The 25,504-nt window shown below is 39.0% G+C and overlaps 1 long non-coding RNA gene across 2 annotated transcripts in view; it reads left to right on the top strand.

The window, feature by feature from the left end:
- Positions 1 to 25,504, top strand: part of LOC135184231 (uncharacterized) — a 146,485-nt gene that overhangs the window by 71,633 nt on the left and 49,348 nt on the right. Inside the window, exons 2-3 of one of the 2 annotated variants that reach the window (XR_010305929.1) lie at positions 3,628 to 3,755; positions 10,516 to 10,618. This is a non-coding gene — a long non-coding RNA (uncharacterized LOC135184231). Of the gene's footprint in view, positions 1 to 3,627; positions 3,756 to 10,515; positions 10,619 to 25,504 lie in introns of those variants that run through there. The other variant, XR_010305928.1, reaches the window with a different exon arrangement.

The raw sequence follows: 25,504 nt of genomic DNA, 5'->3' as shown, positions 1-25,504 counted from the left end.
ATAACTTGTGTTGTGTATGTTTGTTGGGTTAGGTTTTTCTTTGTTTGGTTTTGGGTTTGATTTTTTTTGTCTGTTTGGGGGGGAAGTTCTGCAATTAAATATTTCTCTCTTTTCATGTAGAGATATCCATGTTTTTAGTACAAACTTGTATTTGATTGATTGATGCATATTAGTTCAGGAGTAACATGTTTTGTTGTTCAGCAACAAGAATGTACTGATCTGCATGCTGTATGTATTTCTATAGCCATAGAGAGATATGTCTTTGAAAGGCATTAGTTTGCAATCTCATCCTTAGACACATTGCTTAGACACATAGGCACCTTTATCAGGAGGGTGGTGCTTCTCTAACTGAAGTTTTTCAGCCATTTTTATGTCTGCTTTCTCACACTTCCCAGAGAGTTGTTTCCCCTGCAAGCCTGTTTTCGTCCATAATTTCAATATCAATTTGCAACGGCTGCCAATTGGCAGCAGCTGTCAATTGGCACATTCAGCTTTTCAGATGTGGGCATGGTTTCAACGAGTGGTGTTTCAAAGAGAGATTTTGCTCCTGGAGATGCTGGAGTGATAGGCAGAGCCTGGGGCTCACCCAGGTCTGGCTATGCAAATGTCACAAAGCTTTTGGGGCTGTGAGAGGCTGTCCAGGTACCATTGCTGCTCCGGTTTTCTTCTTGTCAAGTCCATTACATCACAGACCTATCTAAGCTTCTTGGGTTTGCATCATGGATGCAGCAGACCATGACATCTCCTCCTAAGTGCTTCCAATCTGTTTGAGTGGTGTGTATGCTCACTATGTGTCTACGTATGCCAAGTTTTGATGGCAAATATAGGAAAAGGCTCTGTGTGTAAGTGTGAAGAGCTGGTTTCCTTAAAGGTTTGGGGGATATTAAAACATAACTGATAATGCCATGGTTACACAGTGACCTGCAGCTCAACTGTTTGTTCTGTATGTGTCTTGAAGCATACATGTTCCACATCTAAATTTTGTGCACAGGGGTGACCTGAATGCTCCAAAACTGAGGTAGGGATCAAAGATGGTTTTGAGCTCTGACAACAATGTGCTGTGAGGATGATTAATTTGTGTATCAGTGTGCAGCTCTACCTTACTAAATTACTCTTACGTGGGTAAAATAATAGTGCTGATTGACATCACTGTATGTGGTGAGGATTGTTTATTAATAGCTACTAACATTATTTTTTTGACTACTCAATAGGTATCATTATTTTCTGTTGAACATAACTTGTATTTTAATTTGTATGACTGGATTTACATTTACACCAACACTGGTGGGAAAATTACCCACAGTAATTTATCAGTACTCAGTAATGCTTTGTGAAAGGAGGCCTTTTCTAATGAAATTTTGTATATTAAAATAACATGGAGAAATTTAGAATATTGGAATTATACCAGCAGTGTGTGTTTAAAATATGAGCCTTCAAATATCAAAGGAATACAGAAAAGGAATTAGAATGTTGCTCTTTATCCTGTTCAAAATTAAAGTGATATGGGGCATATCTTCATTTCTTCCTACAAACAGTTCTGTCTTTAACATGGCATAATCAAGGACAATTTTATTTTGAGGGTTAATTCCTCCATTCATAAGAAATCAGGATTAAAGTGAAGCTGCGGTCAGAATGTTGATTAATCAGAAAGTCTCCTCTTTCTCCGTGAGGCTGTTTTGTGTTTTGAGTCTAGTTTCATAAGATCACTGGTAAAATTTGTGGTCATCTTCCTTCTGGCTAACCTAAGGAGATCCCCTACTCTGTGAGAGTAGGAATGTGTGACTTGGTTCCCATGAACAGTCCAGTTGATCTGAATGAGGAACTTCACCTCAGAGGCTGAATGAGTAAAATTCTGTAAGCATGTAAGCCTTTGCAGGATCTAAATCTTGGCCTGGTAATGCAAAGAGGAAGTAATTATGGGATTCCATCATATGTCAGAACTTCATAACAGACTGTAATAGCACTGAAGTTACAGATGCTTGTAAAATGTTTAAAAATACTATCTCCAGAACATCTTTGCATTTCTGTTGCCAACAAGATTGTTTTGCATTTGTTGTCATCACTGTTTGAGCTTCTCACTACACACTTATAGTACAATAATGTAGTGTGAGAGTCCTGTGACTCTAGGTAGGGCTTTTAGGTAATTTGAAAGTCAAGTGTCCTGCTTAGGTTTCATTTTGGAAAGATGATACGTGGTCCCGTCAGTTAGTTGTTTCTTGCGCTGAAACAAGACCATCTGTTGTCTTAAAACTACCCACTTTTCTTCAGTGTTGAGGGTACATCCTAATTAATGTTAGACCAAAATTCTACAAGGTGCTTAAGCTCATGCTTAAGTTTGGTTGCCCTCAATGATATTGAGCTATTTTTAATGACAAGAGCAAGAGACCGTGGATTTCAGTGCAGTCATGACTTGACTGCTTGGTTTTTTTGACCTGGTTGGTTACCATGTGGGAAATTCAGATCCAGAAAGGAAAACAAATGAAACAATTGAAGCCAAGTCAGTTCAATTTTTTTTTTCAGTCAGAAACTCTTCTTCCTCAAAATGGTGCTATTTCAAACTGCAAAAGTAGAATAATTTGTAAAAGCTGTTCTGTACTATTTGGGTAAACTATGGAAAAAAAAACCATGAAAGCCTAAAAAAGATCAAAAGTTTATTTATATCACTGGTTTCTTTCTAGTGAAAACTCCTTCGACAGATCCCTGTCAACAAAAAATTGCTTTAGCCAAATTTATCTCAATTTCAACATTACTTTGGATATTATAGTTGACTTAATTGCTGATGCATTTCATCCTGCTTCCTGGTAATGCAATGTTTTGACATTGTACAATGGTACTTGAATGTTTGTTAATGGAAGGGTGTAAGAGAACATGGGGTGCTTCAACACTTTTCAGCTTGTCTCTGGTCAAGGAAGTTCAAGAAACTAAGTAATAACATTTATTCTATGTGTAGGAATAAACTTTTTTTTCAGTATAAGTACAACGAAAAGCATTGAAAAATAGGAATTTGATATGAATAGTAGTATTTATCTCACCAAATATTATGTGCCTTAAAACTGAAGACCTAAGCAATGACTGAAGGCATCCTCTACAGTCCAGCAATACATCCACATGACACAATGCCCCATTTCATGTGTCTGAGACACAGCATGGTTCAGTTTACAGGCTTTATGTAGCAGGCTATCCAAAAGAGCAGTAAGACTAGATACCGAACTTTTAAATGACTTACAGAGGTGAGAAGAATCCTATTTGTAATTTGTGGTGAAATAATCTATTATTTAATCATTATTTGTTTGTTATAATGCTCTGTGAAAAGCAGAAAAAAATTACAGAGAGACTGCTAGTAGTGTAGGAAAGACAGAGGAAGAAAGAAAAGCACGGGTATGAAAAAATTGTAATCATAAAGGTTATTATTAAATAGATAATAGTTTTTGAAGGGGGAAAAAAACCTGAGCATATATGCAACCTACTGTGTGCTCAGATCTGTGTCCAGCTTTGATTTTGCAAATTTGCAATAAGGCTTTTGAAATGTATAGGAAAATTGCTGCAGGATCTTGATTCATCCAAAGATGGTGTCTTGGCTAACGTAAAATGGCACTGTTCATCAGGCTGTGCTAATTTTACCTGCAGAACATCTGTGGATTACTGCTGGAAGTTGGATACTCTGCTCCAAGACACCTGTGTCGGGCACAGAGCAGGATGAAGAATGCTTGCTGCTGCTTTCCAAGCCCTGTGGAAGATTGTGGGTAGGTCAACAGGTGAGTCTGAAGAAATCTGCACTACAAATATTTATCAGCATAGTTTAGATTTCATGGAACTTTTCATAGTAAGAAAGGTCAAAGTGGATAGAGTCAAGGAAGTGTTAGTGATGAAGTCAAATAGTGCCTGGACTCGTAAAATATACTAGATGCAGGAATCAGGACTGTACTAAGTGTTTAAATTGTTCAGGGCTAGCTAATGCTATTGCATTGAGAGTCTAAGTAGTCTTTACTAATATCCCCAAATGTACTGGTTCAAAATAGGATCCAAACTAGACCTTTATTTCTAATCAGTGCATGAGCACCATCCCAGCTTCGTGCTGTGTCATCCATTGTGCATTTGTGGTGTACACTGCAGATACACACTTTGCTGAACTGTAACAGACTTTCTAAACACCCAAGACAACGAATCATTTAATTTTGTTGCTGCAGCCTGTGTCACAACATAGCAAAATAGCTTTCTGTTTGTCCCTGGTTCCCCTCAGATGAAATAAGAGAAGCTACATGGACTTCCCAGAGGAACTGCTCCTGGTCACTGTGATGCTTTTAACTGACCAAAGGGAATGATTACTGTGGCTCTTAAGATAATGTGGGAAATACAATAGTTATCATTTTTTGTGAGGGTGGGGATTGGAAAATGTAGAAATACGCTGTGGTATTTCATCAGTGTTTTATATGGCAACGTATTTCACAAGAAAGTTTCATTTACTTGGGCAATTAAGAAGCAAACCTTCCTGTTCTGTATTTGGCATTCTGTCCCAGAACCAAGTGCCTATGGCAAGTTGTGGTCTGTTTTAAAATACAGAATGTAAATTGGAAGAGAGTGCGGTGCACACCTGCTCATCTCCCATCAGATAGGCAAGCACTGTGCAAAATGCAAACTACAAGCAGCTGTAGCAAGGAAAAAAAATTCATCAGGACATTCTCTACCTCCATATAGAGGCACAAAAGCTCTTGTATTTCAGCCTTTCCCACATGAAAGGCACCTTCCTTAGTATAGTGATGGCAAAAATAGGCGGAGTAAAACTGACTCAGAGTTTGTTTGGAGGTGGTGGGGAGGGAGAGAGGGTTCATCACTTCTAGGATCCTGCTCCACTTGCAGCTTTTTGTGATGAGATTTTTTTTTTGCAAAGCTGATATAGTGAGAGGGTTGATACTGTTTGGTAATTACACTGTACAGAAAGACTTGAGCTTCTTGATGGCTTATTTCTTTGATTTGCAGACATTGTGATTACTGCCTTTTGGCTGCTGTCCAGTCTTTGCATGCAGGCTTCAGCAGCAGTGAAATTAAAGCTCCAAATTGTCTGTTTGCTATTAACGGAGAAACTGCTTCTCTGTAGCTCTCTTTGGTATGGTTACTTCCTTTCATCATGCTAAATGCCGTGCTTTGGTTGTAACATTGGTGAATGCTAAGCATCAGTTGCTATTTATTTAGTGAGTGCAAAGAAATGTTTATGTTGATCATTAATTCCAGGTAATTATTGCTATTAGCTCATTTCGTATGTTCTGCAGGCAGTTGTTATGCTAATAGGTGGGCTAACACATCCATTCATACAAATAATTATCTGCCTACCTTATAAAATTAAAATGGTTTATCCTCCATTCTAATATTATCTTTAGTCTATTATTTTATACGACCTAGAAACTTTTTATGTAACCGCTTTGATTACTTATTTACTTAATGGATGACAGGCAGGTGCCAAATCTGCTTTGCTGGTAAGTATTTTGGAGTGCTATAATTTATTTTTTAAAATGACTATATAGGAACTTTTTTAGCCAGTTAGTTTTAATTAACATTTGCAGAAGAAACCACCATTCATATAGAATTTTCTTTGTTTTTTTAAACACATTTATATTCCTGGAAGATTTTGCCTTCTGAGTTATTTTCCCAAGAAATACCTTGATACCTCAGAACTGTGTGGGAAAACTGCTGAGTGTTCTCCTGTTCTTTTCTCTGAGCAGCTTGAAAGATTTTGGAATGGTAATTTTGTTTGCAGTCTCCTTTGTTACATCCAGTAGAATACAACACTCCTAGAGGGATTGGTGCATCAGGTTGCACAGTGGTGCAAGTTACTTCAGCTCAAACTAGTTTTCCCCAGGTGCGAAAATGAAACACACTGCATTTCTTCAGGGGTTCTGTATTTTACATTGGTAATTAATCTGAACACATTACTAAAGAAAATGAAATTGTTTTGGCAGCATTCAGTAAGAGTCACAACACCACATCCAAATATTTCTTGTAGTGATGTGATGATTTGTTTTGGAAGGTGAGCCTGGGAGTCATATTCAGCTGTGTGTTCTGACAGCACATTGCAAGGCAAACTGCCGCACAAAGCATCACACTCTTTGGCGCAGGGCTCTGGTCTCTGTGCAGAGAAGCACTCTCTTGGTCCTTTACATGCAGTCCATCTAAACATCCCTGCTCTTCCTTGGTGACCCTGTGGTGTAGGTTGGGGTCAGGCCTCTGCCACCACAGGCCACATTCGATATTGTTAATAGTGTCTTGTTTCCAGCAAGTTCCAAACTTGGAGCTTGGTCCTTCATCCTTGGTCATTCATCCAGACCCTACAAAACTCTTTTCAAAGCTAAAGGCTTTTCAGTCATGTCCATAGGCTTGTGTGCAGCAGCATTCAGGCTGCTGCAGCTGAGAAGTTAACTTATAATTTATTTCGAACATGTTACAACTAAGAAGTACTTGTCTCAAACTGATGGAACTGTTAACTCTTTATGCCCTGCTAATCTCTCTTGGTTGCTGCTGGAATCATAGCAAAAATACAGGTCACAAGTGTCCCAACTATATTTTTTCTCTGTCCTGTTCCTCCTGAGCTAAGGTAGGCAGTCTTGTGTTGATGTTTATTTTGAAGACTAACTACCAGTTGTGCCTCAGGCTGAAAATACCATTTTTATCACTGTGTCTTCAGCACTGCTTGACTTAAGTTTTCACAAGTTGTGAAATTAAGGTTGTGTTTGCTTACTGGTTGTGAAGGGAGTGGGTGCTGGAGAAAAAGCTTTTTTTCAATAGCATAAATACTAGGACTTGACAGAAACATATTCTCTTTAAGTGTCTTCCCTCTCCTTTTCCCTTAAACTCTGTAGCAGATGGATCAAATGAGCAATGTATTTACAATCCTATTTCTGTAGTAGCAAAACTCCCGAGGAATTCAAAAGGAGCAGTCTTCTAAATGCATTGAAAAGGAGCTCACATACCATTGACTTAAAGAACATAACCAGCATGCAAAGAGGGACACATTAATGCAAAAATCTCTGACATGGTTTATGTATTTGATTATTGACTATAATATATTATGATTTAATTTCCATTTTAAATAAAACATGTAAGTGCATAGCAATTCCTGGCTGGATGAGGAAGGCAAATAAAGGAATTGGTTTAGCAGGAGGAGTTTGGGTTTTCATGCATAAAATTTGTCAAAGTGAATCAAACTGAACGGTGCCACATTCATTCATATTTTCAGCAGTAAGCTCTCATCATGTGGTGTGAACTAATCTAGATCTCTCCACCTGGCAGTTGTGAGAAGGAGACAAGTAGTCAAAAATATTATCAATCAGTTGGAGCCCAGTTAAGTACTTCACTGTAATTAAACTTTAACAGTGTTAAAAATGACATGTCATAATGGAAGAGAGATGATTTCCAGTGTAGTACCTCTAGTGTGTTTGGTGAGCATGTCCTTTTATGAATATATAAATGTTGCTTTTGGGCTTAATGCCCACATAGGAGTTGAGATGCAGAGTAGGTTATGGGATCTGTCTCTGGTGTAAATCTCTGCAGGTGCTGTGAATTCAGTGGTGAGGTACTAGTGAAGGGTGCCTCGGGACCTTGCCAAGTCCATAAATATGAATGCCATCATGTCTGTTACACCAGCTGTGTAAATCTGAACTATTAACATCATTACTGTGTATTTATCACTGCCAGACTAAGAAAGCTGTGAAGAAACAGCTATGGTCGAAAGCAGTTAATTAATTAGCTTAAAGGCAAGATTGTGGCTGACTTGAACACAGGCGTGTAGGCAGGCACAGACTGCAGCGCACCTTGTTCTCTCTTTCCTGGTTATCCTCAGTTGTACCTATGCTCACTCCACAGCTATGCAGCGTGCAAAAAAGCGTTTGTAGCTCAAGCACATTAGAAAGAAGAAATGAAGCAACTTCTCTTCAAATTAATGATTGTCTAAAATACATAAAGAGGGGAGGTGTGTGTGTGAGATAGCTCAGTTCCTTGGGGCATTGATATATTTTTTCAGACTAGACATCAAAAGGATTTTTTCTTATGTTTGTGGGTTGAGGGCTAGGAGGCTCAGTGTCACATATCGTTCTGTGGGAAGTTAAGTCATGTTCTGTATTGACAAAGTACCTTGGAGAGGGATCAGGAGAAGAGATTTGGTATCATCTCACAGAAAGAGTAGTCAGGCATTGGAATGAGCTGCCCAGGGAGGTGGTTGAGTCACCAACTCTGGATGTGTTTAAAAGTTGTTTCGATGTGGTGCTTGGGGATATGGTTTAGGGTGCACCTTGTAGAGTAGGGCTATAGGTTGAACTTGGTGATCCTGTGGGTCTTTTCCAATCTGAATGTTGCTGTGATTCTGTGGTCTACTTAGTCAAGGAAAGTCAGAGAGGCTACATTTCTTTCCTGCTACAGGTGGTGTGGAGGGCCTCTGCAACAGCTGAGGAAATCCACACTTGTGGCTGGAGCATCCATGTACCTATCTAATTTTAGTTTCATATATAACCATTCAGTAAGGTGCCAAAATCCTGCTTTTGGGTTGCAGTATTTCACTGAAACAATTTTAGACACTTGGGCTAAAGGGCATCCATAAATGACTACAGTGTTTTATGTATGTATTTCTTGTGTGAAATGAATCTTGCAGCCTTATGTGGAGGTTATGATTTCAGACATCATAAACGGTCACTTCGATATTATCTTGTGTCTGGAAATCCATGTTTCAGGGCTAAGCTATCAAGTTTCATATTAAAAACAAACAACATCTTGCCACCAGAGTTAGGTTCAAAGTAGCACCACTGAATGAGTGTTAAGGTTGTATCTTTGCCTGTCACATGAGATGTAACACTTGTCAAATAACACAGATGGCCCTTAAGTATCTTCCAGGTATCTCAGGTCTAGAGGGCAGATTAAAGTACTGAATATCTCTTCAGGAAAAATATTTTCTACTTACTGGGTTTTTTTACTGCATCAACCTACAGACAGAACAAAAGCAAACCCCAGGAAAAGATGCTGCTTCTGTTCTTTTTGTTAAAAATAAATCCCAGACACATACTTTTGTCTTGGCAGGTTTATTTCAAGAGTAATACCAGGCTGTCATTGTGCTTACTATCCGTTTAAAAAGACAGGCAAATAAGTGACAGACAAAAGAGAAATGTTAATTAGAAAGTTCTACTTATATATATATCACGTTTAACTTGTAGGTTTGCTAAATATTTTTAGACTAACATCCCCTGCTCCTTCAATATTATCATGTCTGACTCACAAAATGAACAGCAATCTGTTTACAGAGGGCCCTTAACCATAGGCAGGCAGGGATTGTATTGCTCTAATATTTTTATGAGGAAAACCACTTAGATTCTTCTTTTTATTTCCTATGGTAAATAAAAGATTTGCAGTACAACAAAGATCTTTTCCCCTTTGGTCATAAGTAAATATTGTTCTTTTACAATATGTGTCTTAACTTGTGGGGTCATGGAGTAGACAGGAGGATGTGAAGCTCCAATGCAACAATCTGAACGTTCGGTTGAAACCCCTTAATGCAGAGAATAATAATATCTAGCCCTAGGTATTCATAAATTATACACAAGCTATTTACATGTAATTTATGATTCTTAGTCTCATGTTATTATGAAAATTGCAATTGTGATTGTAGAATCAGCACAGATGCATTGGTGGGAGAGGGATATGTGTATATGTCTCCATTTGAAATATATTGCCATACAGTTTCCCCCCCTTTCTCCTCTTGAATGTTTGTCCCATCAGTGTTTCTCCTATATAAGCATATGGGAGGCCTCTCCTTCGAACCATTTTACTTCCATAACTTCACAATAAGCTTTCCCTGCTGGAATGTTCTTTGAATCACTCAGTGTTGCTCCTTTTTCAGGACACTGCTTTTGATTTGCATGTGTCATGTGTTATCCATACTGCACTTTCCCCCCACACTGTCCCAAATGGTTCTGGAAGGAAAAAGATAGGAACTGTACTCTCAAAATAGGTATTCTTTCAGAGGTTTGCATGATAGAGGTCACTGGGCATGGTTTAATATCCTACCCAGGAGGAGTTGGGTAGCAACGGATGTGAGAGGAACAAAAGGTGTCTGCCTGCTGCACCTTCTTCCCTTGTGCTAGCTTAGACATCTCCAGGCTTTGCCGCTCAGCCCTGGTCATCTCTGCTTTCAGATTTTTATGTCTTTCCCTTTAGTACTGAAATATTTTGAACTTTTACTGTAGCTGAGGAAGGGATCGAAATGCTTTGAGAGGCTGTCACAGGCAGTGAGAGGCCTTGAGGCAGTTTGAGTTTGTTTGGAAGACTTATCTTTGTCTTTCTCACCACCTTTTGTATTTCCATGGACAGTTTTCTGTTTGGGTCACTGTCCTTTTCACTTGCTTTTTCTTTCATAGGCTATTTGTATTCCTCTTTTTCACCAGCATGTATGAGTAGAGTAACAAGTTTAATAGGGTGCCCTGAATATGCCTAGAAGATAGATACTACTGACTGATGTGGCTGACACCTGGTTTGCTTCAGGGAGTGTCACCTGGACACAAGATCTGCTCCCTGATGTCACCTCAAGCCATCATCTTCTTGAATGAGCCCTGTGGCTGGCCTCTGCTGACACTTCAGGGATGTCAGACCTTGGTAATGGGGATGTCAGACCTTGATGATGGAGGAGACTGCTGCAAATGTAATTTCTGCTAAGGGCTGTGACTCCAGGCTGCATACTGTTCCTGAGACACAAACGAGGCCTTGCAGCTCTCTGAATTGTCCAGACATGTGAGAACCATCACTTCATCACCAGGTATTGGAAGTTTCCATGGTCTGTGGAGAGGTCTGCAGATGTGAAGTACACTGTCTGCTCTCCTTGCCTGTAGGCTGAACTCCAGTATCTCAAACAGTTTTCATTGTGGGTCAGGAAGGTCCATGAAGCCACTACAAGAAGAAAACTGTGTTACTATTTTTTAATTTGATACATGACTGTGTTGATATACATACTATGTGGTGATACTAGTGAGTATCCTGCACTGTCATCCACTCTGGCTGACATTCCACATTAGTGATCTAGACCCTTATGGAGGATGGCAGAGTGAGACAGCTTAGATACTCAAGCATGCAAGCCTAGGCTGATCAAAGTTGAAGGTTACTGTTTGATAGATAAACTGAGATCAAATCCAAGTGATTTGCCTTAAACTGACACTTCCATAGAAGTTTTTGTAAGCAGAGAAATAAAAATTAAAATGGAGATATGGCCCACGGGTTTGATGAAATTGTTTTCTGTTAAATACTTTGCAAATAGGATGCTTGGCATATGTAACAAAGTTGCACATTGAAGATTTAACAATGTGGATAAGGATTAAAGCATCTGTTAGTGCTGCCATTACTGTTCCTGAGCTCCAGCTTAGCATTCAATGAAGCAAACTTTCTCACTGAAAAACTGTTTTCTGAGAGGATGCTTCAATTTTACCTTCTTTTTATCCTTTCAGTTGATGCCACACTCCTTAGTCGTGTCAGAGAGAACTGTGTGTTAATAGCTGTCTAACTGCTTTTAATGTTATGATTATTTCTTTGCAAGCCTGAAGCATTGGGGTTATGCTAAGACACATTCCACTGGAGGCATGTCATGACTGTTACTAGCCTTGGGGTTGATTTCTCCACAGGAGTTTGCCAGGACTGTGGTGCAGATTTTGCTACATACACCTAAGAGCCAGCATCATGCCATAAATCCACATTTAGTCTGTTGGAGGACTGTGTCTGCAATCAGAGTTGGTGTAACAATATTTTCATTGTAGATTGTTGCTTTTTTTTTCCCCTCAGGTTAAAAAAAAATCTCTTAGCATTGAGAAACCTCTTGGCAAATTTGCTTTATTGAAAATCCAGACTAAATAATTGTTAGATGTTTCTGGTGTGCTAATCAAAACTCAAGGCATCAGGACAAGTTGTTTCATTGCAAAACTTCCTGCCATAGACCAGAAGAACTGTTCAGGCCACTCCAGTTACCTTCATATCATTTTCCCAGATTCCAGAGAATCCAGAGATTAAACCTTTGACTCAATCACGTTTTGCTTTTCTGTATGAAAGCAGAAAGCCATATGTTCTGTCATGACCTGCTCATAAATATCTTATAAAATCTTACACTTCTGTTACTTACTTTAAATCCTATAAAAATCACGTCTGGTGGCTAGGAATTGTATTCTTGGATGTGTTTCCTGGGACTGACTCCTATAAGAATCAAAACATCCAAAGAGATTAAGAATAGTTGCTGATATACCTAATTAAGTTAATTTGTTACTTACACTGAATAACAAGTGCCTTTGGATTTTAAGAGGCTTTAAGAACAAACCTTTGTACATTTTGTTGTGTTTGAGAGGCCCATTGAAGTGGAGAGCATTTGCTTTCACCTTGCAAGGCAGCTGGAGACAAGGAGGAGACTTCACCTGCTGACTGCAGGCAGGTGCTGGGCCATCCCAAAGACATCATCAGTGACAGGACACAGGAATGATGGTTATTGTGCTGTGAAATCCGGAATGGATTTTATACTTCTGCCAGTTACCACAAAAGAGCTTGGTGTGATCAGTGTTCACCTTCACACTCATGGTTGACCTCACCTAATTCAGCTCTGAATAGAACAGAGATAGTTTGTCTTGTCTGTGTTCTCACCGTGATCTACAATACGTTAGGTTTTCCCAACTGAACAAGTACACTTTTTTTATCAGTCTCTGTCACAAATATCATTACCAATATTTATATGCAATCCAGGAAGTTTTGAACATGAAGCTTTCCTGCTTTGCATGGTAATTATAAGATGCTAACCATGTCTGCACTGTTCAAACTGTACATGCCATAAACTAGAGGGAGACATAGCTGCATTGTTTTAAACTCTTTTCTTTTATAACAAGAGAAAAATCTGAAATGAAAAGAACTCTGACAGCCTGGAAACTTGTGCTGCTGTTATTAATGGGCTCCTTGGTGACAGACGCAGTGTGTAGTGTGCCAGATGCACCACAGCTGTAGAGGAGGGTGCAGGTCTTGGCTTGTAAAGGTGACAGAAAGGTGCACCAAAGGTTACCAGCAAAAGGAAGAAAAAGGAAAAACTGCTCAAGTTCGGCTAGTTTAATTTTAGCTTCCTCTCTTTTACCTGGCACTCTTTCCTTATCTCTCTGCACAGTTCCTCAAGATGTATCTATCTCAAGAGTTTCTATTCTTCTTATCCTTTTGCTCTCCAACTCTTCTTACCCTTCTGTGTTTACCTCTCCTGTCAAGAACTTTGGATGTGGTAATTAAAAATAGCCTTGAAATAGGACTGAAATCGTGCAAGTCCTTTCCTCTGAAGCACTCAAGAGAGAGGTGAAGTTGGTACTTGTGTGATAGGTCTGAATTTAAATGTGGGTATATGTTGATTCAGAGTTCCTCTGGGAGTGAAGCTAAAACACAAAATAAGATTTTTCAACCACAAAGGACAAAGAAACCTTCATCTGAGAAATGTACTAAGTTTAGTGAAAGAGTAAGAAGTTTAGCTTTCAGAGTCAATGGTCTAGTAATAATAGGAGAGACATGCTGTTGTAGCAAAAATAAGGTGGTGTCCTTGCACTGTGTACATTGAAATGCAAGTGTTTACTTTTAACTGTCATTTTCTCATCATATAAAGGGAATGCCAATTCTTTGTACTCACTACAAACCATGTAAAGAGAAACAAAAATGTCTATAGTCATCAGAACCAGTCAAGTCAGTTTCTCTTTACAGTGTTTATTGCAGCTTTCTTTTTACTTTTCTCCCCTCCTCTCACTCTTTGATAAGAATCCCAGTGGGGAGAGCACAGCATTTGCAGTCTGTAGTCTAGGCCAAGGACAAAAGAGGTGAAAATTCCAGTGCTGTTCCTTGTGTGCCCATCTCTTCAGCTTGTAACCAGACCCTTATCTCTTCTGAGCCCACTCTTGTGCAACAAAAGTGAGAATCAAACCTGTTTCCCAAGCATGTAGTGTCATGATGGCATAATCTTTGATGTGTGGATTTGTGCAGCATATCTATACTTAGCTTTTGTGCTGCTGAACATTACGTTGAACTTGATTAAATGAGTGTGCAGTCTTATATTTAAGAACATGGCAAGTCAGGTAGACAACTTAAGGCTAGAGATGAAGCGTGTTTGCAAAGGGATCTTCAGCCTAGGCACAATTCACTTGGTATCAATAAAGACTTCAGCTGAATGAGTGATGGAAAGTTCCTTTATCGGGAAGGAAAATCACCTTTCTCTTTCAAATGGCCATACAAACTTGTAGTCACTCACAGAAATGTTAGGGCTCAAAGTAAACTGGCAGACCTGCAGACACTGGCAAGGACAGCTCTGAAAAATCATCAGGACTTCTGGGTAATACTGGAATCTTTCACATAGCCTTTAACTAAATGAGGACTTCCATGGGACTCCGAGGTGATGGAGGAGTTTTATGTCTGTGGAGCAAAACATTGTAGATGTACATTACTCAGTTCTTCATGGAGAAATTTTCTTATATGTTCATTTACATTTAAAATTGGAGTTGAAAATAAGGCTTTTAGAAACTTTTAATTTCTATTTAATTATGAGAATTTAACTTCAGGGTCTCTATCTGATTTAAAAGAATAATTAAAATTAAGTATGGCTGGAGTGATTTTTCACAGTTTTTCTGCCTGTCCTTTAGGACTTAAAGTAATAGTAAATTATTTGTGGCTGGGGGTGATCTATATGTAAATTCCATTAAGAATGGAATTTTGTTATAGAGAAATTCAGATTATGAAAATGACATTGCTGCCTTGAACGTCAGTAGCTAATAAATGCATTGGTTGTTACCATTACTTCTCCTAATGTCCTCAATTAAAATGATTTAAAATAGTACAATAGATAAGCAAGATCAATTAATTTTATAAGATGATCAAAGGAATGTAGTTCTGCATTGTAAATGCTCTAAATGTGATAATGGCTTTATCAGGCGGGAAAATAATTTGAAGTAGCTTAAACCTTATTCATTTTAGCTCAAGGGTTTTTTATTTGTAGCTAATCAAATGGCCTTTTGTATTTGCTAAGGTAGAGTTTTCAGATCCTGTGCATTAATTTCACAGAGTGAATTTCAGATATTTTTGAAAGTAGCCAAAAAAAAAAAAATCTCAGAGGATCCTGGATAATCAAAGAGAACTTGATTGTATTGATGTTCCTGAACAGGAATAAGTTTTTTTGCATTTGCAGTTTTTGAAGCTGTTAGATTGCTTCACTGCAGTGGCACTTATTAAGCTGTATAAAGCATCAGATGGGAGACTCAAGTTTAACCTCTCCATGACTGACCTTTTACATGAATGGTTAATTATATGGAATTTCTTGGGTATTTCGTGTTAATTCTGTAGATTTGGAAATTAAATATCTGGAATAATATGATGAGAATACATTCACTTATGACATCTAAATGTAGTTTTGAAACCATGGATGAAGAAAGTGTCATATCGGTTAACCTAAGGAGGAGAAAGGTTCTTAATCCTGGGAGATTTCCTCTTTAATATCTTAATAACCATCTGTTTGCCATTAGTCAAATAACTTTGTCCCCAGTGTACTTAAAACATTTTTGACTAGAAGAAAGTGCATGAGAAGTATAAGAAAAATTTAGATGATCTAAGGCACCAACAAACACTCTAAGTTGCTTAATAGTGAACAATGAACAACAGGCAGTGTTTGTTTCCTGTGTTTGGATATTGTGGAGTCTTCTAGACACCATTTGAGAAGCCTGTGAGGGATGTATTTTGACAGCTCTGTCACCTGTGCAATAATAATCCTTAATATTGTGTCACTTGTCCAGATCTCATCAAAGCTTGTCAAGCACTGGAACAGGCCGCCCAGGGAAGTGTTTGGGTCACCATTCCTGGAGGGATTTAAAATGCATGTAATGGGGTGCTAAGGGACATAGTTTAGTGGTGGATTTAGTGCTAGCTTAATAGTTGGTCTCAATAACATTAAGGGTCTTCTCCAGCCTAGAAGATCCTGTGGTCTTTCCAGTGTCTGATTTCCTGATTTCTTATCAAAGGCCTCAGAGGGGAACAAACAAGGTCTACATAATAGAAGAGGCACTTTCTCTTCTTGACATGTGGACAGAGGAAACGTCTGAGGAGAGTGAGAGGCAGCCCACTCTGCTCAATCTGTTAGAGGATGTTTTTTGTTTTGGTAATTTGCACTTGAGAATTCTGCTGTATGCATGGGCTGGACTCTGGTATGTGTCATATTTTTTGGTGGTCTAAATGAGTTTCATGCATGTTTGGCATCTGCATTCTTTCATCTCTAGCTTAGTCTGTGATAAAGCAATCTGGAAATATTTAAGTGGATTTATTTTTTTTAAAGTCCCAACAAGAAAACCTCAAGCACGCAGTGTCCTGTCTGGAGAGCAGAAGGAGAAATAGGAAACGCTGGTTGGGAAAGAACATGGGTCAGCATTTCTAATTGCTGATTTGTACTTGAAGCTTTCAATTAAGTGCTTCTTACTCCTCCCCAGAGCCTCGTTTCTGCTTACCACTCCCTCCTCGCTGGTATTTACAGACATTATCCACCCTGCTTTGTTCTGGTAGGCTAAAAAAAAAGGCAAACTTTGTTGTTCTCCTCCGACTCTGGGCTCTTCGCTTAGTCTCTGATTGTTTTAGTTCTATCCTGTCGCTCCAGGACATGAGTGACCAGATCAGTGCACAGTGTTACTAATGAGATTTTGCTGTGCCCTGTCTACTGAGATCTGTCCTTTGCTATCTCTATCAGAGGTACCTTTCTTTAGACAACGTAGAATCGTGTCTGTAATCTAAGGGACTCCTGTGCTGCTTTGTCTTTCTCCTTGATGTGGTCAACAGAAATATTTATGCAAGCTGTGAAGTTATGTGTGTATACATCATAGAAACTTTACAGAGCTATGGTCTTAATGTTTTTGTAACCACAGTTAGAGTGGCTGTAAGTGCTCTCTGGAGTTACCAGATACAAAGCCTTGCTACTGGTGGAATGTTTTTCCTCTATAATATCAGTTATTTCCCCAACATTTTTATAGCTTGAAAGATAATGCAAGGTAGGGAAAAGTGTCAGAAGCTGTGTTCTGAGACTATAGCAAGTATAGAATTGAATTCCAATGAGGAAAACCTGATTATGCTCCCTACCTCTCTGCTGAAGCCAGGTGTAATTCTGAATATGGTTTCATGTTGTTCTGGATGCTGGGTGGGTAGGCAATCATCTGCAGTTTGTACTGGGACTTTGTTTTTCATTTCTTCTGCATGATGTCTTACAATATTCCAGCTGAAGCCTCAACTGTGATGGGCAAAGTGCTGGGAGCATTTTCTGTGTCTCTACATGTAATGCTCCAGCTAAAACTTTTCCTTGGTTTTGCTAGTGCTGCTTCTTTAATAAATAATTAAGAGTTTGTGCTTGCATATATAGTTCACATTTCTAATACCTTGCAGTTGTCTTCAGATTTTTGTGCACACTGTTCTTTTATCTGTGTTGTTATTGAAATAATTGACCAAAACTGAGGCCAAGGCAAAAATCTTGCTGGGATCAAATATAAAGATAACCTGAAAAGGAGTATGTAATTTTATTTTTTTAATCATATCAGATCTGTGTCAACCTTCTATTTTAATCTGAGCTGTTTTCCTCAAGTTATACTGCAAGGCATTTTTGAAGTGACTGCCAGAAGCTATGGTAAAGCCAGAACACCTGCACTGTGTTATTCCCAGCATCGATGAAGCGAGAGGTCAGTCAAAGAAGAGAAATAGTTGTGGCCTTATTGGTTCAAAATTAAGTTTATACTTGGACTTGATTTTAAAAGTATTTTCTAACCTATACAGTTCTGTGGTACAGACTAGTATTTTGTCTCAAAACACTAGCCATAAGCAGTTGAGAAGTAAGACCGAGGTGGACATAAGTCACATCCTACTATATTCTCTAAAACCTTTCAGCTCAGGGAAGACCTTAGCTAGACACACAATCTTCATATGGTACTGTCTCTTCCTTCCAATGTAATGGAAACTGTGTCAGTCCTCATCCATACTCTCTACTCACAGTCTTTATAGGCCTTTAGCAATCCCCCTTCATCTCTTTTGCTATGGGTTGTTGGGCTTTTTTCCCTTTGACTGCTACTGAGAACTGAAGGACAATGGGTGGGGGTTGTTTGTGGATTTAGCTATCTTAACACCAAGTTCTCACTCCTGAGCAGGTACTGGTCAGATTTGTTTCATATGGATCTTTTCTTGATAATCTCTAACTGGTTGTTGGGTTTTTTTTCTCATTCAGATGATTTTGAACATGGTTTTGATTGTGCGATTTTGTCATATCTGACCTAGACTGACTGACTTACAGTTTCCCAAGTCCTAGATATAAATTTCTTTATCCAATATTAACAGTTACATGAAAACCTTCAAAACATGAAATGAGCATTTTTATTGCACAACATAAAGTCGTAGAATCATGGAATTATTCAGGCCAGAAAAGACTATTGAGATTATAAGTTCCAACTGTTAATCCCACTGTACCAAGTGCACCACTAAACCATATTACTAAGTGCCATATCTAAATGACCTTTAAACATTTCTAGGGGCAGTGACCCAACCACCTTCCCCAGCAGCCTGTTCCAATGCTTGTCCACTCTTTCAGTTACAAAATTTTCCTAATGCCTAGCCTAAACCTACCCTGTTGCAGCTTGTTGTATCACTGATTACCTGTGAGAAGAGACCAGCACTTAACTCGAAACTGTTCTTTTAGGTAGTTGTAGAGGGTGATGAGGTCTCCCCTCAGCCTCCTCTTCCTCAAACCAGATGGTCCCAGTTCCCTCAGCGGCTCTTCATAAGACTTATTCTTTAGGACCTTCATCAGTTTCATTGCTTTTTGCACCTGCTCTGGCCCCTCAATGTCTTTCACATATTGTGGTGCCCAAAACTGAATACAGTGTACTGGAGTTGTGACCTCACCAGTGGTGAGTACAGGGGGACAATCACTTCCCTACTCCTGCTGGACATGCCATTTCTGGTAGAAACATTGAACCCCTTTCTGTCAGACATCTTCCCAGCTACATTTTGCCAAGTCTGTAGTGTTGCAAAGGACTGTTGTGTGGCCCAAGTGCAGGATTTGGCACTTGGACTTGCTGAAGCACATACCATTGACCTTGGCCCACCATTCCAATCTAAGTATCTCTGTTGAGCCTCCCTATCCTCAAGCAGATCAATACTATGACCTAACTCATTGTCATCTGCAAATTCAGTAATGGTGCACTCTAACTCCTCATCGAAAGCACTGAAAAAGATGTTAAATAGAAGCAGTCCTAATACTGAGCCCTGGGGAGCAGAACTTGTGACCAGACACCATCTAGATTTAATGCCATTGGCTGTCATCTTTTGGGCCTGGCCATCCAACCAGTGTTTTATTCAGCAGAGTGTATGCTCATCCAAGCCACGACCAGTCACTTTTCTCAGGAGAATTCCACAGGAAAGAGTGCCAAAGGCCTGAATAGACAGATAGCTAGAAACAGTTCCAGTATGTAAACTGTTATTGTTGAGTAAGATCTGTATAAGATTCCAAATGTGTGTTCCCTTCATTTCTTAAAACAAGAAGGTAGCGTTTGGTGTGCAGGTCAAAGAAGGTGAGAAATGAGACTAAAATATGGGGGGATGAGAGAAGTCTGTATCATTGCAGCACAGGGAGTATGCAAGTCTTGAGGAATGGGCTAATGAGGATTTTGCATTTCCAATTTATTGAAGGAGAAAAGTCTTGTTTTTCCTGTTGCTGCCCAAGACTTTTATAACTGTATGCCACTTACGGTTACATGCACACAAATACAAACATGGGGGAAAGGCATATCTGCATTTTTAGTTAGGCACATGAGGATATATGGTAAATCACAGAATTAACCAGGTTGGAAAACACCTTTTAGATCATCAAGTCCAACCTATAAATAGAACAACTGAAGAAAAATATTTGCTACTAGAGGATTATCATGATCTTTGCAAGCTACCTGACAAATTATCTTCATAACACAGCAAGTATTAAAATTTATGTCAAGAGGAGGAGTATTGTATTGAAATAGTTTGCTATGTGTCCTTGCATTCAAATTAAGTCCTCTAATACAATGACCAAATGAAATAAGCTTGAGTCAGTCACACAATTCCAGTGTGTGTTTGAGCTGAAATACTGCACTTCATCTGCAGTGTAATTCCATTTGTGCTATTACATAATTAAATTGAGACTTGAATCATGTGTTTTAAAAGATTATGTGACCATATGCAGCTTGAACAAGGGCCAGCTTTTGAAATAGTGCTCTTTTCTGATGCCTTTATGTTAGGTTTGTTGAGGGATGGAGGGTTCGGTAAGGTGTTATGGGGTGGGGGGAGTTGTGCTTTTTTACTTGATTTTTTTTGTTTTGTTTTTGCATTGTAAATCAGAACTGGATGTTGCCAGTTGTTGATGAGTTAGTATGATCTAATCCTGGAGTATTTCTTTACATAGTTCAAAATCAGCTTTGGAAAAGGAATGGAAAAGAAAACCCAGCCCAACCAAAATTAAACAAAACCTCAACCAACCAAGCAAAAACCAAACCAGCTTGTGAAGCACCAAAAGTGTAAAGCATGAAATAATGACACCCCCACTCGTATAGGAATGTAAACTAAAACTGCAGAATGTGCTTTTATCAAATCATACTCTTAATTAGGTTTTAGCAGACTGCTTTATAGTCAGAGTTTTGTTGAATAATTTAATTACGAAACAGTACACCTGATTTTCAAACAAGCCAAATGATACTGCATGAGATAATTGGACAGCATGAATAACTGATTTTTACATACTTATCTAAAGAGAAGTGCTTTTGGGGAAGAAAAAAACAATTTCCCCCCCCAAAAAAATACCTCTCCCTTTTTTTCTCCTCTTACAAAGTATTTCACCTTACTTTGTGGAGTGGCCAGGCATGCTACATTGTGGCATCTGACACAAGGGAGGCAAGCCCAGGGACACCTCAGAGTCGGGTGGTAAAGTTTAGCTGTTGCTATGGCAAACTGCTGTAGGGAACTGTGGCTGATGGTGAAAAATCCTTGAGTCGGAGTTATTTTTGTTAAATCAGTGTCCTGAGCTGATGAGGTTTCACTGCTACCTAGTTTGAGACTGACTTCTGTCCTGCATATTGGCTGTAACTCCAACCCTGGCTTCTAGCTGAAACCTCCTCTGGCTCCAAATGCAGCTTCTCCAGACATTTATAAAAATAAGAAGTGCTTGTGTTGATGAGGCTTTTGAGACAGGCCTGGTGAGGAGCTGGAGCACACCACCCCAAAACAATATGCTAACAGAAGTTAGTGTTGCTGAGCAAGTAAGGTGCATTAAATTTTGTTCTGTTTTGTTGTGGCTTTTTGGGGTTTTTTGGACAGAGAATTCTCTCAACTAGGTGTGTCTACATTCCCAGGCGTGTTCAGATAGTACTAAAGTTTGTAATGCTTTGATATAACCGAATACATGAGCAAAATCATGGGGCACAAACATTGTGGAACAGGTGGTAGCACATTTGGGAGTAAGGAGCCTTGCTCTTGATTTCCAGTACTGCTGTGTCCCGCAAATGCTAAGAGCGTTGGTCACTTAACGTGCAGCTTAGTGGGTATAAAAATGAAAGATTTAACAAAGGCAGCTTGTATTCTGCATTTAGTTTAGTTTTAGCTATAAATATTGCATTTAATCTGCACAGGTTCATGCAATAGTGTTTGACCAGATCCTGAAAAGGTTGGAAGGTTTGTGAGGTGGAGAAACCACCTTTCTTTGTGGGGCTGCATATTCTTGACCTTGTAATATCACAGTGAGATGTTGCAATGTCACCGTGAACTCTATCACAGCTATGGAAGTGTCTTTTATTCATTTCTACGTCCTACATATATGTATCCTGTAGACTTTGACCAACTGTGTCATTCCTCCTGCCAGGCTGCTTTCTTCTTATATGCAGAAATGCATTACCAGTGTGGGGGATGTATGCCCAGTTTAAATATTGTAATGTTTCTTGGAATGAAACTTGATGTATAAGCAAAACAGCACAATACATTATGCTTTTAATTTCAAGAAACAGGACTACTAGCAGTAATCTGCATGCTGGTAAAAGGGAATGTCTCCACTGTTCACAGAAATCTTGCATCTGAATGTGGCCTTAATTGAACTGTTCAAAACCACAGCTCCCTTATTGCCTGCTTCGTTCAACGGCTCTGCAGATCACAGTATCTGAGCTAACCAGGTAACAATTGCTACCGTCTTCACAAAAGCCCTGGAAGGAAGGGAATGACTTCTCCAGGGGTGCAGTGCAGTCTCAATGGGAGAGCAAAACGCCCTGGTGGCCATGCCATGTGACAAGGGGACCAGGAGTCCCAGGTATGGTGTACCCTGCTCTCATGCTAGTTAGAAATAGCAAACTGAAGAGACTTATCCTAAAATCTTTCTATGCAACTTTAAGTGCTCCAGTGAAGAAGTTACATTTCCTTGGTGCTTTCTCTGATCAATGGTAATACACAGGATCTAACCTTAGGGTGACTGAGTCATGCATCAATCTCTTGATTTGGTTTTCCCAATTTTGTTAATTTAGAGCTCTAAGAGAAGATTGCTACTTTTTTTTTTTTTGGTAGTAAAATATTTACCCTGTTAGGAAAAGCTCAAGTGTGGCCACTGTATCAGCCTCAGAAATCCTGTGGTGATATAAGAGATGACTTCAAGTGAGTGGCAAAGTTCTCCAAAAAGCTGTTGTCCATTTCTGTTTGCTGAAGGGCTGCTGGTCAACTTGCTTACTTTTGGAATGAAAAACAGCTCTGAGAAGTGTTTGATAGTATGAGCATCAGTCTTCATTCCTAGTACCTGGAGACTTCAGTGCTATTATTGTTATTTTTGGCTCATGTACACTTTACAGTGTTGGTGTTATTTGAGAAATATTTGATCCTTGGTTGGTTAAAGTCTGCATTTGGAAGAAATAGTTAAGAAATGGCTGAGTAACTCCTTTTTTTTTTTTTCCCATTTGAGTGAACACTGGAAACACAGAAGGGTTGAAAATCTTTCCATGTGCTTGGTTTACCAATTCATGGATGGTGGTAGTATGTGCACAGGAGCAGTAGATATTATTACAAGGCTGGGGTCTCCACCCAGTTGTCACTGAAACCTTACCTTCTGATTTGTTTCCATTATATGATTTCACCAAATTTAGATGATTACTATTATTGCTTGCAACCTAAAACTCTTTAAGTGGATGCTTTCTACAATTAAGTACAAATATTGGTGAGCCATGCTGTACAATGCAGAAAGAATGATATATTAATGAATAAAACAAAACAGCATATCACTGAAAATTGGCATAGGGTTGGTGTAGTTCTACATTTAATCTTACTACAGGAAAACTAAGAAGCTTTCACTATTATGGCTGCAATGAGTATTAATTGGCTTTTATGTACAGGTAAAAAGGTTTCTACTACTAACTGTACAGGCAAGGTGAACTATTTGTGTACTAGGACTTCAGACTGGCATCACCGATTGATTATAGTGCTGCTTTCTAGAGCATTGGTGCTCTCCAGCCTGGGGACCCAGCCAATCCTGTAGATGAGGCAATAGCACAGGAGAGTTCACAGCTTCTTCGTTAGACTGCACAGGCAGAGAAGGTAAGTGATGAGGTAGTTGAAGCTTAAGTGCAGTAATCTTTCCTAAAAAGACACATCCATAATAAATCAAAATTTTGTCCTATAGTACTTGTTACACAAGTTCATACTTATTTTTAATTTGCCTGTCCTTTCTCTTCTGAGCAGTGGTGGTCAAAACGAGTTCTTGTAACTTAACATGCTTTGGTTATTCTTTGAATGCCTCCTGTTCTGGTTTGTTTGCTGCTTCTGCTTAATCTGGCACAACATTAGAAAAAAAAAAAGTCCAATTACATTTTCATCAATCTTTTTTAAGGTTGCTCTTGTGTGCATATGCTTATGTTAAGCATCTTATAAACTGGTATGGCTAGGTCACCCTCAAGGTTGTTCCAAAAGTTTCATAGCTGTGTTTTCAATGTACTTTGCATCACATTAAATACAGAAACCCAAGTTTTGTTTGGGCTAGTTAGATTTCAGAGGTTCATCCAGTCATTATCGGTCTTTAAATACAGTCATCATCATAAACGCCCCTCTGTTTCCGTTTACTCTGCAGAGGTCAAAAGATGAGGTTGGTTTATGAGCTTATTCTGCCATGTGTCACTATCAGCAGCACAATAGAACAGCAGGATGGAGAGGCAGCTCTCACCTCTCCATTTATTACTCTTGTCAACTTGGAAAGGATTTTTTACCTTGTGAAAGGCCCATCAGCAATGAATCAGTGAAGTGAAGACGACAGTTGATTTGTGAATTCAGATTATATAAAGTGACTAGGCTTCAGTGGACTGTGTAGATAAAGCAACTGTCATGATAAGGTGGCATGTGCAATTCCACAAAACCAAATTTATTGCACATTTGAGGAAATCATCCTATTTTAAAATGCCATAAATTTGAAATTGAATATAAGTTATACCCTTGAATTTTGATTTATATTTTGAATATTTTTAATGTGATGCTAAGTAGCATAAATTCAATGGTAGGAGTTTATGCATTCCTTTTTAAAGGGTCATTTTGTCTTTTCTTCTGAATATGTTATCAGATTCCTGATATTTTATTCCAAGCAGAAAAGTCATTTTATTTGATATTTAAGCTTAATAAACATCAGCAAAGATCAGACTGTGAAGGCTAGAATAAGACAGGCAAAGTTTATGGAGAAAGGAGAGGGGCCACGATTTTCCCCATGTATGCACACACCAGCACACGTTCTTATTAGTAGCAAATGCTGTGTTTGTTGTCAGTATGGATTTCCAGATCATTAGTGATATAAATGCCTCTCAGCTGTTTAATAGAGGACAGTGAATAATTTCACGGCCTTGCAGCACTCATTCATTTGACCTTTTCTGTAGCATCGATCCTTAGCACTCCCAGGGCTTGTCTTTGCTTATGATTGCAGATTCCTTCAGCACTCCCACTCTTTAAAGTCTGCCAGGATTTGGGTGTGCCATGGCATGCTCCTCATCATGGGACATTTCAGTGGTGCTGCAAAACTCAGAGGTTTGGGGTGGACCCACATAGTCTGATGCCACTTAAGGGAGAAAAAGACCTGGCACAAGACATAAGAAAATAGAGCGAATAACCTTCCTCTTCTGAGTGGATATACAAAGTGTTGTGGAATATCCATTACCTGTTTTAAGAGCTGCCAAATGCTGTAGGATTAGGCAAGGAATAAGCAGTCTTTTGAAAATATTTCATGACAGCTTTACATTAAAAAGAGTTTTAGGTTAAGAACATAACACCTGCTGGACTGGATCAGATTTGAGTGGTTTCTCTGCCGTTGGTCTGCAGCAGATACTTACAGAAAGCTGCAAAGAAACCTATAATGGACAGCTATGGAAAAAGGGTCAACTAGGGGATTTTATTCCTAAACCAGTGCATCTAGCAATTGGCTTATGCCCTTGAGTTGGAGTTTTAGTATCAC

Source organism: Pogoniulus pusillus, chromosome 20 (assembly GCF_015220805.1).
Source record: "Pogoniulus pusillus isolate bPogPus1 chromosome 20, bPogPus1.pri, whole genome shotgun sequence".
NCBI lineage: Eukaryota > Metazoa > Chordata > Aves > Piciformes > Lybiidae > Pogoniulus > Pogoniulus pusillus.
Note: the sequence above shows the minus strand (reverse complement) of the source record. Positions and strands in the feature narration are given on the sequence as shown.